The sequence below is a fragment of the Leptonychotes weddellii genome, chromosome 10 (genome assembly GCF_054177405.1).
Source record: "Leptonychotes weddellii isolate Sample4059 chromosome 10, ASM5417740v2, whole genome shotgun sequence".
NCBI classification, from domain to species: domain Eukaryota; kingdom Metazoa; phylum Chordata; class Mammalia; order Carnivora; family Phocidae; genus Leptonychotes; species Leptonychotes weddellii.
The window spans coordinates 94,478,426-94,491,947 of NC_138378.1; the positions used below are offsets into that span (position 1 = coordinate 94,478,426).

At 39.0% G+C, this 13,522-nt stretch overlaps 1 protein-coding gene and 1 non-coding gene across 4 annotated transcripts in view; one reads left to right on the plus strand and one right to left on the minus strand.

Moving 5' to 3' along the window:
* MAP4K3 (mitogen-activated protein kinase kinase kinase kinase 3) overlaps positions 1–13,522 on the plus strand; it is a 182,621-nt gene that overhangs the window by 15,336 nt on the left and 153,763 nt on the right. The gene's annotated exons all lie outside the window — the stretch shown is intronic.
* On the minus strand, positions 8,077–8,144 carry LOC115943664 (small nucleolar RNA SNORD43). The gene has a single exon (XR_004078247.1). It is a non-coding gene; the product is annotated as a small nucleolar RNA SNORD43 (small nucleolar RNA).

Consider the following 13,522-nt stretch of genomic DNA (forward strand, 5'->3'; position numbering starts at 1 on the left):
AAGTTTTTTCTGTAAGAATTTTTTGTGGCTCAAATTGTGAGGGTGTCTTTCCAAAACAGTTTTGAGTTTGCTTCTTCCAGGAACCTCATGAGTCTCTTTGGTCTGAGACTGATCTTCATGTTAATTTCTCTGTTTGGAATTCCCCACACCTTATGGATAATGCACATTTGAACCCCAAACCCAAATGAGCAGCTGGGCTCTTGGTTTTTAATTCTTAAGGGACTTTTTTCTTTCTTCCTATTCAGAGCCCAAGCAGAGACAGACTTTGTTGTTATCCTCTTCCTGTGCTTGTGGGTCACTTTTTTTGTTTGTTTTTATTTTTACTTTACTGAGGGCACAGTCCTTTCCAGGGCCCTAGTTTTATCCAGGGGTCTCTGTTCCAGTATATTGTTTTGAGTTGTACCAAGATCTGTTCACCTATCCTCAAATAATTTTAAAATCTCTAACATTTAGTTTGCAGAGGCCAATTTCTCCCCTTCCCCATCCCTTCTATTTTTATCTTTGTGCCCCTGTTGGTGGAAGCCTCAACCCTGCTTTTCCATTTCCCTTCACTTACAGTACCCAGGGTTTTACTTCTATTTTTTGTGGACTCAGCTGTTTCCAGGTTTACAGAAAAATTGAGCAAAAAGTACAGAGTTCCTGGGGTGCCTGAGTGGCTCAGTCACTTAAGCATCCCACTGTTGGTTTCAGCTCAGGTCATGATCTCAGGGCTGTGAGATCGGGCCCTGCATTGGGCTCCACGCTGGGTGTGGAGCCTGCTTGGTATTCTCTCCCTCCCTCTGTATACCGCTATTAATACCTTGCATTAGTGCAATACATTTGTTAAAATTAACAAAATAGTATTGATCCATTATTATTAACTAAAGTCTATTACATTTATGGCCTTAAGTTCACACTAGGGCTCACTCTTGGTATTGTATATGCTATGGGCTTGGACAAATGTATTAGACATATATCCATCATGGTATTTTATAGAGTATTTTCACTGCTTTGAAAATTACCTGAGTCTACCTCTGCCTCTACCCCTCCAGCCCACCCCTGGCAACCACTGATCTTTTAACTGTCTCTATAGTTTTACCTTTTCCAGAATGCCATATAATTAGGTCATAGGTATGTAGACTTTTTTTTTTTTTAAGATTTTATTCATTTATTTGAGAGACAGAGATAGAGTGAAAGAGAGCACGAGTGAAGAGCAGAGGGAGAAGGAAAAGCAGGCTCCCTGCTGAGCAAGGAGCCTGACACTGGGCTCCCTCCCAGGGTCCCAAGACCATGTGACCTGATCCGAAGGCAGATGCTTAACCGACAGAGTCACCCAGATGCCCCACTATGTAGACTTTTCACACTGCCTTCTTTCACTTAGCAATATGCATTTAAGGTTCCTTCAAGTCTTTTTGTGGCTTGATATAGCTCGTTTGTTTTTTTATCACTGAATAATATCCCTGTGTATGATTGTACCATAGTTTACATATCCATTCACCTATTGATTGACATCTTGGTTGCTTCCAGGTTTTAGCAGCTATGAATAAAGCTGCTATAAACATCTTTGTGCAGGGTTTTGTGTGGACATAAGTTTTCAACTCCTTTGGGTAAATATCAAGGAATGCAATTGCTGGATCGTGTGGTAAGACTGCTTAGCTTTGTAAGAAACTGCCCAACTGTCTTCCAGAGTGCCTGCACCATTTTTGCATTCCCGGCAGCAGCAAATCCTGTTCCTGCTGCTCCACATACTGGCTAGCATTTGATGTTGTCAGTGTTTTGGATTTTGGCCATTCTGATGGGTGTGTTGTATCATTGTTGTTTTAATTTACAATTCCCTAGTGACCTCTGATGTTGAGCATCTTGTCATAGGCTTATTTTCCATCTGTATATCTTTTTTAATGAGGCGTCCGTTCAGATCTTTTGTCCTTTCAAAATTGGATTGGTTGTCTTATTGTTGAGTTTTAAGAGTTCTTTGTATATTTTAGGGATGCCTGGGTGGCTCAGTCAGTTAAGCATCTGCCTTCGGCTCAGGTCATGATCCCAGGGTCCTGGGATCGAGTCCTGCATTGGTCTCCTTGCTCAGTGGGGAGCCTGCTTCTCCTTCTGTCTGCCGCTCCCCCTGCTTGTGTGTGCCCTCTCACTCTGTCTCTGACAAATACATAAATAAAATCTTAAAAAAAAAAAAAGTTCTTTGTATATTTTGGATATAGGTCCTTTATTAGCTATGTGTTTTGCAAATATTTTCTCCCAATCTATGGCTTGTCTTTTCATTCTCTTTATAGTGTCTTTAGCAGAACAGAAGTTTTTTAATTTAGCAAAGTCCAGCTTATCAGGTTTTTTGTTGTTGGTGATCATGCCTTTGGTGTTACATCTAAAAACTCACTTCCAAATCCAAACCAAAGTCACCTAGATTTTCAGTTATCTTCTAGAACTTTTATAGTTTTGCATTTTACATGTAGGTCTTGATCCATTTGAGTTAATTTTGGGAGAAGTATAAGGTCTATGTCTAGATTCTTTCTTTCTCTAGGTCGATCCTTCCTTCCTTCCTTCCACATATGGTTGTCCAGTTGATTCAGTGCAATTGCTGGATCGTGTGGTAAGACTGCTTAGCTTTGTAAGAAACTGCCCAACTGTCTTCCAGAGTGCCTGCACCATTTTTGCATTACCGGCAGCAGCAAATCCTGTTCCTGCTGCTCCACATCCTGGCTAGCATTAAGGTTTGTTGAAAAAACCATCCTTTTTCCATTATTGTCCTTGCTCCTTTGTCAGAGGTCACTTGATGACTGTATTTGTATAAATCGGTTTCTGGGTTCTTGTATTAGTTTGTTAGAGCTTTCTAACAAAGAATCACTGACTGGGTGGCCTAGCCAATGGAAATTTATTTTCTCAAAGTTCTTGGAGGCTAGCAGTCTGCTATCAAGGTGTCGGCAGAGTTAGTTTCTTATGAGGATTCTCTCCTTGGCTTATAAATGACTGTTTTTTTCTTGGTGTCTTTACATGCTCTTCCCTCTAACTGTTCATATTCAAACACAGGTAGTTTGAGATTAATAGAAAGTGGTAATTTGGAGTCAAATACAGCAGAGAACTAGGGGAGGTAAGTACTGGGAGACCAGTGAGTCTAGTTAGGATATACGTGCTGTCTGTAGAGTCATTTTCTTGAGAGGTTGGAATGGTTGGCAAAGAATCTGATTGCAGGTGATTCAGAAGCATGAGGTAGACATTGTTGTTATTTCCATTTTATAGATGTGGATACTGAGGCACAAAAAGAAAGGTCAAGAGTAGGCCCAAAGTCATACATCTAGTAAGTGGTAAAACTGGGATTTGAATTCAGAACCTTAACTCCAGAACCTATGCTTTGTAGTCACTGTTTGCTACAGAGAGGTAGTTGAGACCAAAATATGCCTTGAGAAACTGTCTCCAGGGTACAAATTAAATATGATAGAAATAAAGGAACCACTGAAGATGATTGAACTGAAGTGTGGATAAGGAGCTACTTCATGGCAGGGACCACTTAGTCCCATGGTGGATAGGCAGGTGTGATGTAGGGTGGACAATTAATCTTCAGCCTGATATTTCATATTACCTGGAATGTCTTGTCCCCATCCAAGAGTGAATGGTAATGATGTGACTTCAATTAACAACTGGGTAAGTTTTGGACATAGATGCCCTAGAAGAAGTTGCGTGAAGAGAGATGTGGAGTTAGATTTTGGACGAGTTGATTGAGATATAATATATTTAAGTAGAAAGGTGTCCCATCCCCCTCACCTCTCTACTCCTGAAGTGGTAACTAGTAAATTTGAAGAGACTGATAGGGAGTTATAGTTAAAGAGCACACTTGAAAACAGGAATTATTCAGTGATGGGAGCATAGGTAAGGGACATCTTTTGTCCTTAGTTTTCAGAGGAAGAAAAGCTCTTATCTAACTTTCTTTTCACTTTTAATATCCAAGGAATTCAAGATTCATGGTTTCAAGCTTTCTTTTGAGGCATATTAAATGAATGAATGAAATATGATACAAAAGACCTGTGATGTAAGTATACATGTTTGTGGAAGTTACAGTCTTCAGGAAAAGGTTTGGTATTACAAGTTACTGAATATTTTTTAGTTGAAACAGGTAAAAATAGTGGAGTAAATACAGGTAAAGATTACCCACTGTTGTTGTTATGAGTTGTCTTTCAACATCTGTACATCCCTAAAATCCATTTTTAGATTCCTGTTATCCTTATAGTACCTCAGGAATAGATGACTTACGATCTCTCACTGTCCCTATGTACTCCTCTCCCTCTATGTCATTTTTAGGAAGTGACGAAGTTGACGAAAATAAGAAAGCATTGAAGGTGCTGAGTGATAAACCGGATGGACAGTGTCATTATTAAAACCTGTTCATCTTTCCCTTCTCTATTCCTTGCTCACGACATGCTCCACCACCCTTCCTTCCTTCAATAAAAACTTAAACCCCAAACCTTCGAAGAGCATCAAGTAGAGACTATAAAGCCTTTTGTAGAAACCTGCCACACACAGTTATGTTAAGTTTTTTGAATGTCATTCAGCTTGAACAGTAATATCAGTTATTGTCATTTTTATTTCAGTCATTGTGTTGACATTTTTCTTTTGGGATCTCCTGTTTCTGGTTAGTGCTGTGATGTTGATTCTCTAACACTACTGGAGGAAGAGGTTTTGATTTGGAATGTTGAGGTTTTTTTTTTTGTCCTTCAGTAAACTGTGGTTACATGAGGTTCTACAAATTTTTTTTTCTTCAAAAACCAAAATTGAAGGTTTCTGTTAATTACTGGGCAGAGTTGCTATTTTTACATTAGGTTTAAATTGTTTGTGTTGAGATTTCTTCAGCTGTTTCTATCATGTTATCGTGCAATATTTGAATTAAAATTTAAAGAATATTTCTGTAACAACTTTTATAAGAAGTGATCATATAAAACGTGTGCAATTTAATTAGACTGTTTTACAAGAGTTTAGACAGTATTTTAAAAATATAATTTAACTTATTTCAGTGGTTCTTAGAAAAGTCTGGAAACTAAGCTTATGGGATATAATTTTTTTTTTTAGCAACATTGTTTGCAGAAATTATTTCTTTACCAGATATGATCAGCTGTTTTGGGAGACAAATACCTTTTTCTTTATCAGCCAAGATTTAAAGTCACCTTTTTAAACTCATAACATTAAAAAAATATTTAAATTGTTTAATTCTTTAGTTAAGATCATCATTTGTTTATTTTTTTTAAAAGATTTTATTTATTTACCTGAGAGAGAGAGAGAGAGAGAGAGAAAGCAAGCACGCACGCATGTGCACAGGCAGGGAGGGGCAGAGGGAGAGGGAGAAGCAGACTCCCCACTGAGCAGGCCCCTGAGTTCATGACCTGAGCTGAAGGCAGACGCTTAACCGACTGAACTACCCACATGCCCCTCTTTAGTTAAGATTTTTTGAAGATAAACTTTATTTTAGAGTAATTTTAGATTTATAAAAAAAACACAAAGATACTAGAGAGTTTCTATGTACTCCTCACCCGGTTTTCCCCCTTTTGTTAACCTCTTACCGACCGTGGTACATGTGTAACAACTAATGAACCAGTTAGCATGTCCTTATTAGCCAAACTCCACAGCTTATTTGGATTTCATTAGTTTTTCCCTAATGTCCCTTTTCTGTCCCAGGATCCCTGCAGGATAGCATATTACATTTAGTCATCATCTTTTTAAGCAGAATTTTCTGGTCTCTGAGTTTCACAGACTTTTTCTGTTTTTGATGACCTTAGCAGTTTTTTGGTTTTTTTTTTTAAATGTTTCATTTATTTATTCATGAGAGTCAGAGAGAGAGAGGGGCAGAGGCAGAGGGAGAAGCTGGCTTCCCGCTGAGCAGGGAGCCCGATGCGGGGCTTGATCCCAGGATCCTGGGATCATGACCTGAGCCGAAGGCAGACGCCTAACCATCTGAGCCACCCAGGCGCCCCGACCTTAGCAGTTTTGAGGAGAGCTGATCAGGTATTTTGTAGTGTGTTTCTCAATTTAGATTTGTCTGGTGTTTTTCTCGTGGTTAGACTGGGTTATGAATTTTGGGGAGGATAAAGTATCCATGCTAACTAACATGGCTTATCGCTAGTGATGGTAACCTGACGGTGGTAATATTTTCTAGGTTTCTACACTTTATGTAAAGTTATTTTTTCCCACCTTTCCATGTTGTGCTCTCTGAAAGCAAATCACCAAACTCAGCCCCACACTTAGGGGGTTAAGCTTCATCTTTTTGAGGGAGGAAGTAACTACATAAATCACTTGGAATTCCTCTGTATGGAGATTTGTATTTTTGCCCTTTAGTTATTTTATATCCAATAGATTTATGGATATTTATTTTATACTTTGGGTTATAATCCAGTAGTCAGGTTGTTCACATTGTTTCAACTTAGCCATTGGGAGCTCTTTCAGGTTGTCTCTTGTTTCCCTTTGATGATGTCCATCGTTTTGTTTTTAACACTTCCTGACTTTCTGGCAGTATAGGTGTTCCAGGCTCATCATGTATATTCCCTGCCCAAGCCTTATAACCAGCCATTTCTCTAAGGATTCCTGGTTCCTTTTAGTGGAAGTAGAATAAGAACATGATATAGGCTCTGGGTGTATTTATTGTTACTGGTGTGTTATTACTTCTAGGCCCTCTCAGTGGATAGAGCCAGGAAATTATTACTAAATTACTGTATCACTAACCTAGCTAAATATAAATATATATGTAACTAACCCATGTATACATACATACATACATATAATTATTTCTGTATCTAACAGTATCTATTTTAAGCTGAACATGAGTTCATACTGCTGTCTCCAAATCTAATCTACTGCCACATGGTTCATTCTAGCCTTCCCCCACTGCTTATCTGTAGCCTCCTTCTCCATTAGTGAGAAACCTGGCTCCTGCCATTCGCCATCCATTTACATATTTGTTCATTCTCAGTATATCTGTATAGCTTTTAAAGAATTGTCATAACTCTAAGTTTTCAAACCAAACTGTTCTCATACTTTTTAAGTTGCCAGTTCACTCTTTGAAATAATAATAATAATAATGATAATTATTATTACTATATACCATGTGCAAAATGTTGGTAAGACCAAAATTGGTAGTAAATTAATCCGTGGTGTAATGTAGGAACTGTAATTGTCCCTTTTTTACAGATGAGAAGAGAGGGGCACGAAGAGCTCTGTAGTCCAAGAGTCCCCAGCTTGTAAATGGCAGAGCAGCAGTCTGCCTGTGGGGTCCATGCATTTGGCTACACTGCCAAAAGTAGGTGTGTGAACATGGAGCTATGCATCTGTCATGTTTGTTTCTAATTTTTAAAAAAGTATTATTTTTTGCCAAGGAGGGGCAGAAGTGACTCAGTGATAATCAGAAAAATCCCAAGTCTCCCCCTGAACAAGAGAAGGGACAGTGGTTAGAAAAGAGTACATTTCCTTGAAAAGGCCCCTGTGGAGAAATGGATCTTATACTTAAGAGATAAGGTAGTTTGTTTTCTTCTGGTTTTTGAGGAGATTGTGCTTGTGAGGAAAGTAGTTGATGCTTTTGAAAATGTTCTGGAATTAACAGCCTTTCCCCCCCAAACCACCCCACCACAATTGCCAGAAGATTATTTTTTCCTTCTAGTAGAAGCATGTGGTTCTCACCCTCTTCACATATGTCTCTTGCACAGAGGGGAGAGGAGTGGGTCAGGATTGCAGTTAGCAAAGGCGTTTAGCTGGCTGCTGATCAAGAACCAAATCAGTTGAAGGGATTTCTTTATTAACATGCCAGAAACATCTCATCTATTCTGTTTCACCAGCGCCTGTTTAGCACTTGGTTTCATTGGTCAGCTTATATAGAAAAGCTTAGTTATTCTGGAGCATTGTTTTCAAACACTGCTGTCCCCTTCTCCCCAGCATCTGACTTAAATTTTAACAGCTTTATTGAGAGATAATTCACATACCATACAATTCACCCATTTAAAGTATACAATTCAATAAGTTATACAACCAGTCTGATTTAAATGTGAGTCTTAAAATCAGAGACAAGATAGTGATAGATGGAATTTACTCTTCCAAATGTTGATTTATAATTTATTTATATATATTTTTTCTTTTTTTACAATCAGCACAGAGTCTCTGTCCCCCCGTCAGTGAGTTCATCATCTCTGTATAATTCTGTTTTTCTGTTAACTGCTATTACTGGAAACCATAGGTGACTGTTTCTGCCTAACATTATTAACTTGTAAAGATTGGAGAGACATTAAAACCATTAGAAACTATCAGAATGTGGTTTAATTCTCATTGAAATAATGCACACAATTGCCTTGTTTTCACTATAATTCCGTTTTCCCTTCTCTTCTTTACTGTCTCTTTTTCTCCCGCTTGGTTTTAAGGGCATTTAGTCTCATAAACCTGTTTCAACTAAGTCATAATTGAGTTGAAACTAGGTTGTATTTATTGCTTGTCTACCAATAAGTGCAAAAGAAAAAGCTCTTTTTTGTGTGTGTCAATAAGTCCCATTTCTTTAGTGTGGAGCATGTTAAATTTCTCCTGTTGCCTAAGCAAAGTCAGATCAGTTAGTGTAGAAAATGTAACTTTAATCATTAATTTTGATGCATCTTCAGTTGGGCCACATGATTCTTAAATGATGGCCATACATTTGGAACTGTTTGAGAACCATAACTCTAAAAAAGCACCTCACATCCTGGAGGACTTGGGACTTTACCAAGTACAGGCTGTCATTTGACAGAAAAGAAAATCTGATTGTGAACCATACCCAAGTTAGAGGCCATTGCACTTGGCTTATGGGATTGCACATAGCCTCTTGAACTTCTTAGTTCTTCCAAAATCTGTTGGCGACAGTAGTCATGATTCTTTATGAATTTAGGTCTTAATTTTGGATAAATAAATTACCATTATTTAATGAATCACCACTTACATAATATTTGGTATCAGATACGTTGTTTTGGTGTTGGTATTCTTACCAATAATATAGTCTCCCCACTGATTCTGTACCCAGTTCAGTCCATCCTCTGTGCTGATCTGGTCCCCATCGTCAAGGCATGAGGATAATGATGGAGCCACATTAAGGTTGGTTCTGCTCCCGGCTCCCTTGTTACTTGGTTAAGTGACTGTGGTTTGGTTACTTAACCACTCAGGGCTATAGTTTTCTTCTTCTCATCCAAGGAATTTAGCCTGGGTCTTTTACTCCCACAGTGTGCTCTTTGATGAATTTCTTTATAACCTGGGTAAATCTGTATGTCAGGATTCAGTTTCTGCTTTTCCTAAGGGGAAGAAAACACATACAATCATTTGTTGGGTCTCTCTGCTGGTGACTTCAGGCAGGTAGACAAATTAGTTATATGTAATAGACATTGAGAAGGTGGAAAAAATCTTTAAAATTGTTGCAGTGGCAGTTTGGTATCTGCCAAGTAGATACTGCTCAGTCTGATGGCCAAATAGGAATTTATCATCTTGACCTAGATTGCTGCATTTGAATTTAAGCTCTCCTGGTTTTTAGCTTTGTGACCTTGAGCACCTAATTTAACTTCTCTTATACCTCAGTTTCATTTTTAATGGGGGAATGATTAATACTACTTATCTCAAAAGGTTGTTGTGAGGTTTAAATAATAAAGCATTTAAATCTTAGTATAGTACCCTGCACCTACTAAGTACTTTGTGTTTACTGTAACTGCGACAATATTTGTTCCTGTTTTTTTTTTCTTTACATAAGCTCTGCACCCAACATGGGGCTTGAACTCACAACCCCGAGATCAAGAGTTGCATGCTCTACCGACTGAGCCAGCCAGGTGCCCCAGTTTGTTCCTGTTCTTTATTGTTACCTAAGTTTGAGCCTGTATTCATTCATTTATTTTATGCTTTTTTTGTAATACCAGCCCAACTCAATCATATTTCCTCTACCACATCATCCACATTTTTGTTTTCCCTCCTGCATAGCACCAGGCAATCTGGTATTTTCTTGTTTTTGTGTCCTCCAACTGGAATGTAAGCTTTTTTTTTTTTTTTAATTTTATTTATTTATCTGACAGACACAGCAAGAGAGGGAACTCAAGCAGGGGGAGTGGGAGAGGAAGAAGCAGGCTTCCTGCTGAGTAGGGAGCCCCACGCGGTGCTCGAATCCAGGACCCTGGGATCATGACCTGAGCCGAAGGCAGACGCTTAACAACTGAGCCACCTAGGCGCCCCTGGAATCTAAGCTTTATAGGATCACGGACCTTTTCCATACTATTCATTGTTATATCTCTAGCTTCTAGCATAGTGCCTGGAACAATGTAGTCGCTCAGTAAATATTTTGGAGGAAGCCATTAATTGCTACATTTAGTTGTTCAGTGTCTGTATCCAAGGGAAGATGGCATTGACTTTGCAGCCAGGTATGGTGGACATTTTGGCCTTCTCAGGAGCTATTTTGTGGTCTTTTTTCGAGGTCTCTGACCTGCTGGCTATTAGTAGATTTTGCCTCTGGAAGTATGTTCTCCTCTGACTTGATTCTTCTTCTTTTGTTTGGTACATTAGTGCAGAGTTTGTTTTCTGGAACATTAGATGCTTAAAATGATACTTAATTAAAAGATTAAAGGATTCTGTGATCAAATGAGTTTGGGAACTGATACTATTCCCTTCCTCCATTTGGAGATTTGCATTATATAATAGCATAGTGAAGACTCTGAGAAGTCCTGTAGTAGATGTACTTTTTTTTTTTTTATTCTTATGTTAATCCCCATACATTACATCATTAGTTTTAGATGAAGTGTTCCATGGTTCATTGTTTGTGCATAACACCCAGTGCTCCATGCAGAACGTGCCCTCCTCATTACCCACCACCAGGCTAACCCATCCCCCCACCCCCCTCCCCTCTAGAACCCTGTTTGTTTTTCAGAGTCCATCGTCTCATGGTTCGTAGTAGATGTACTTTTTAACTTTGATTTATTTTCCTAAATTAGTTGATCATGAACTTAACAAATTTATTTATTTATTCTTTTACCTAATGACTATAATATCCCAGTTCCACAGAATGCAGTTTGGGAAATGCAGGGGTAGCCTACTGCTAAAAGCCTGGTTTACCCTTACTAGTTCCTTTCCATGTAAAATTATAATTTCAGGAAAATTAAAATTAAATAGTGTGAAAGGACTTTGAGAACTCTCTAGAGTGCCATAAGGGATTACTTGTCAGTCATTTAAACCTACTCCTTTTAGCCACCATGTAAATGTGGTAGCAGACATCCTTGGAATCTGAAGGCATTCCATTTACCTTTCTGCAGACTTCACATTTTTTCAGTGCTAATAATCCCACTTCTTCTTACCCATAGAATTACTTTTTCAACTCTGGAAGACTTCTGTGCTCATGTGTAGAACAGTATCTGTATCAAACTGGATGAATGATGAAGCCCTTGCTAGATCAAAGTTCCCTAGTTCTATCTACTTTGTCACAGTCTCACCAGTCTCACCTGGTCTTCCAGGAGAATGGACTTTCAGAATTCTAATATTGTAGTTTTACCATGTAACAAAGACATGAAGTGTAAGCTAATAATAGCTTTGTGTTCCAGCACCTAGTACCACACCTGGCATGTAATTGGCTCCCAATAAGTATTTAATAACCAAAAAAGACACTGAAATCATGCACCATTCTCTTTTACATAGTGAAATGGAGTTAAGAGAGGGAATGTAATTTGGTATATTCAATCTGGATTGTGCACTGTGACTGTGTGGTATCATTTTTAAATAGGAAAAATGCAGGCAAAACATCTGTGTTATGCCAGCAGTAAGGGAGTCAGATTTGCTGGCTATCTGTCTGTACTTGGCTTTTAAATTAGATCTCAGATAACAGCTTTAACTAAAAATAGAGGTCGTGAAGACTTCCTTCTTGGATGTGGATGTCCATTTTCTAGTACTCAGTAAATTCACTCTCAAAGGCATGAAATTATATAGAGTATACCTTACTTTTAAAAATTACTGTTTAATTATCGTCCTGTATTTAAGATGACATTGGGGGCGCCTGGGTGGCTCAGTTGGTTAAGCGACTGCCTTCAGCTCGGGTCATGGTCCTGGAGTCCCGGGATCGAGTCCCGCGTCGGGCTCCCTGCTCAGCGGGGAGTCTGCTTCTCCCTCTGACCCTCCCCCCTCTCATGCTCTCTCTATCTCATTCTCTCTCTCAAATAAAAAAAAAAAAAAATCTAAGATGACATTGGGTTGTGTCCATTTATCTACAACTTTAAGTAAAACGGTATAATGACATAAAAATTTTTGGTTCTTTTAAACACATTTAATTATTTCTAAAAGGTTTACTTAATGCCTATGTACATTATATGGTTTGGATATATTTCATTTGAATGAAAAAATAATATAAAAGAGCAATGCTAGAACATTAGTAACAATAACTATGATATATATGTTCCTTTAATGTCATTATACCACATAGCCCTTATGTATTTTTTTTTTTTTTAAAGATTTTATTTATTTATTTGAGAGAGAGAATGAGAGAGAGAGAGCACGAGAGGGGGGAGGGTCAGAGGGAGAAGCAGACTCCCTGCCGAGCAGGGAGCCCGATGCGGGACTCGATCCTGGGACTCCAGGATCATGACCTGAGCTGAAGGCAGTCGCTTAACCAACTGAGCCACCCAGGCGCCCAGCCCTTATGTATTTTTAAGATTTAGAGAGAGAGCGGGTGTTGCTTGCGCAAGGCAGGGAGACAAAGGGAGAGAGAGGGAAAGAAGCAGATTCCCCACTGAGCACAGAGCCTGGCAAGGGGCTCAATCTCATGACCCTGAAATTACAACCTGAGCGGAAATCAAGAGTCGGATGCTCAAATGACTGAGTCACCCAGGCACTCTAGCCTTTATGTATTTCAAATGGCTATTTCCTATATTTTGGTTTAATTGCTAGGTAAGAAAGTTTCACTTTTGAGAAGTTAGAAAGATTTTCAAAAGTTAGAAAAATGTTTTTATATTTCATATTATTAAAAGTACTAAGTTATGATCTTCAGCCAAAGACCTTTTATTTTTTTTATTTTTTTTAAAGACTTTATTCATTTGAGAGAGAGAGATCATGAGCAGGGGGAGGGGCAGGAGGAGAGGGAGAAACAGACTCCCCGCTGAGCAGGGAACGCGAGGCTGTGCAATGCAGGGCTGGATCCCAGGACCCTGGGATCATGACCTGAGCTGAAGGCAGATGCTTAACTGACTGAGCTACCCAGGCACTCCCCAACCAAAGACCTTTTAAAAGATAATCCTTTAAATACCATATTTTTAGGGGTGCCTGGGTGGCTCAGTCAGTTATGTGTCTCACTCTTGATCTTGGCTTAGGTCCTTTTTTTTTAAAGACTTTATTTGAAAAAGAAAAAGAACATAGCTGGGGGACAGGCAGAGGGAAAAGGAGAAGCAGACTCCTTGCTAAGCTGGAAGCCTGACGCAGGGCTTGATCCAGGAACCCTGTGGTCATGACCTGGGCCTAAGGCAGATGCTTAACTGACAGAGCCACCCAGGCACCCGTCAGCTCAGGTCTTGATCTCAGGGTGGTGAGTTCAAGCCCTGCA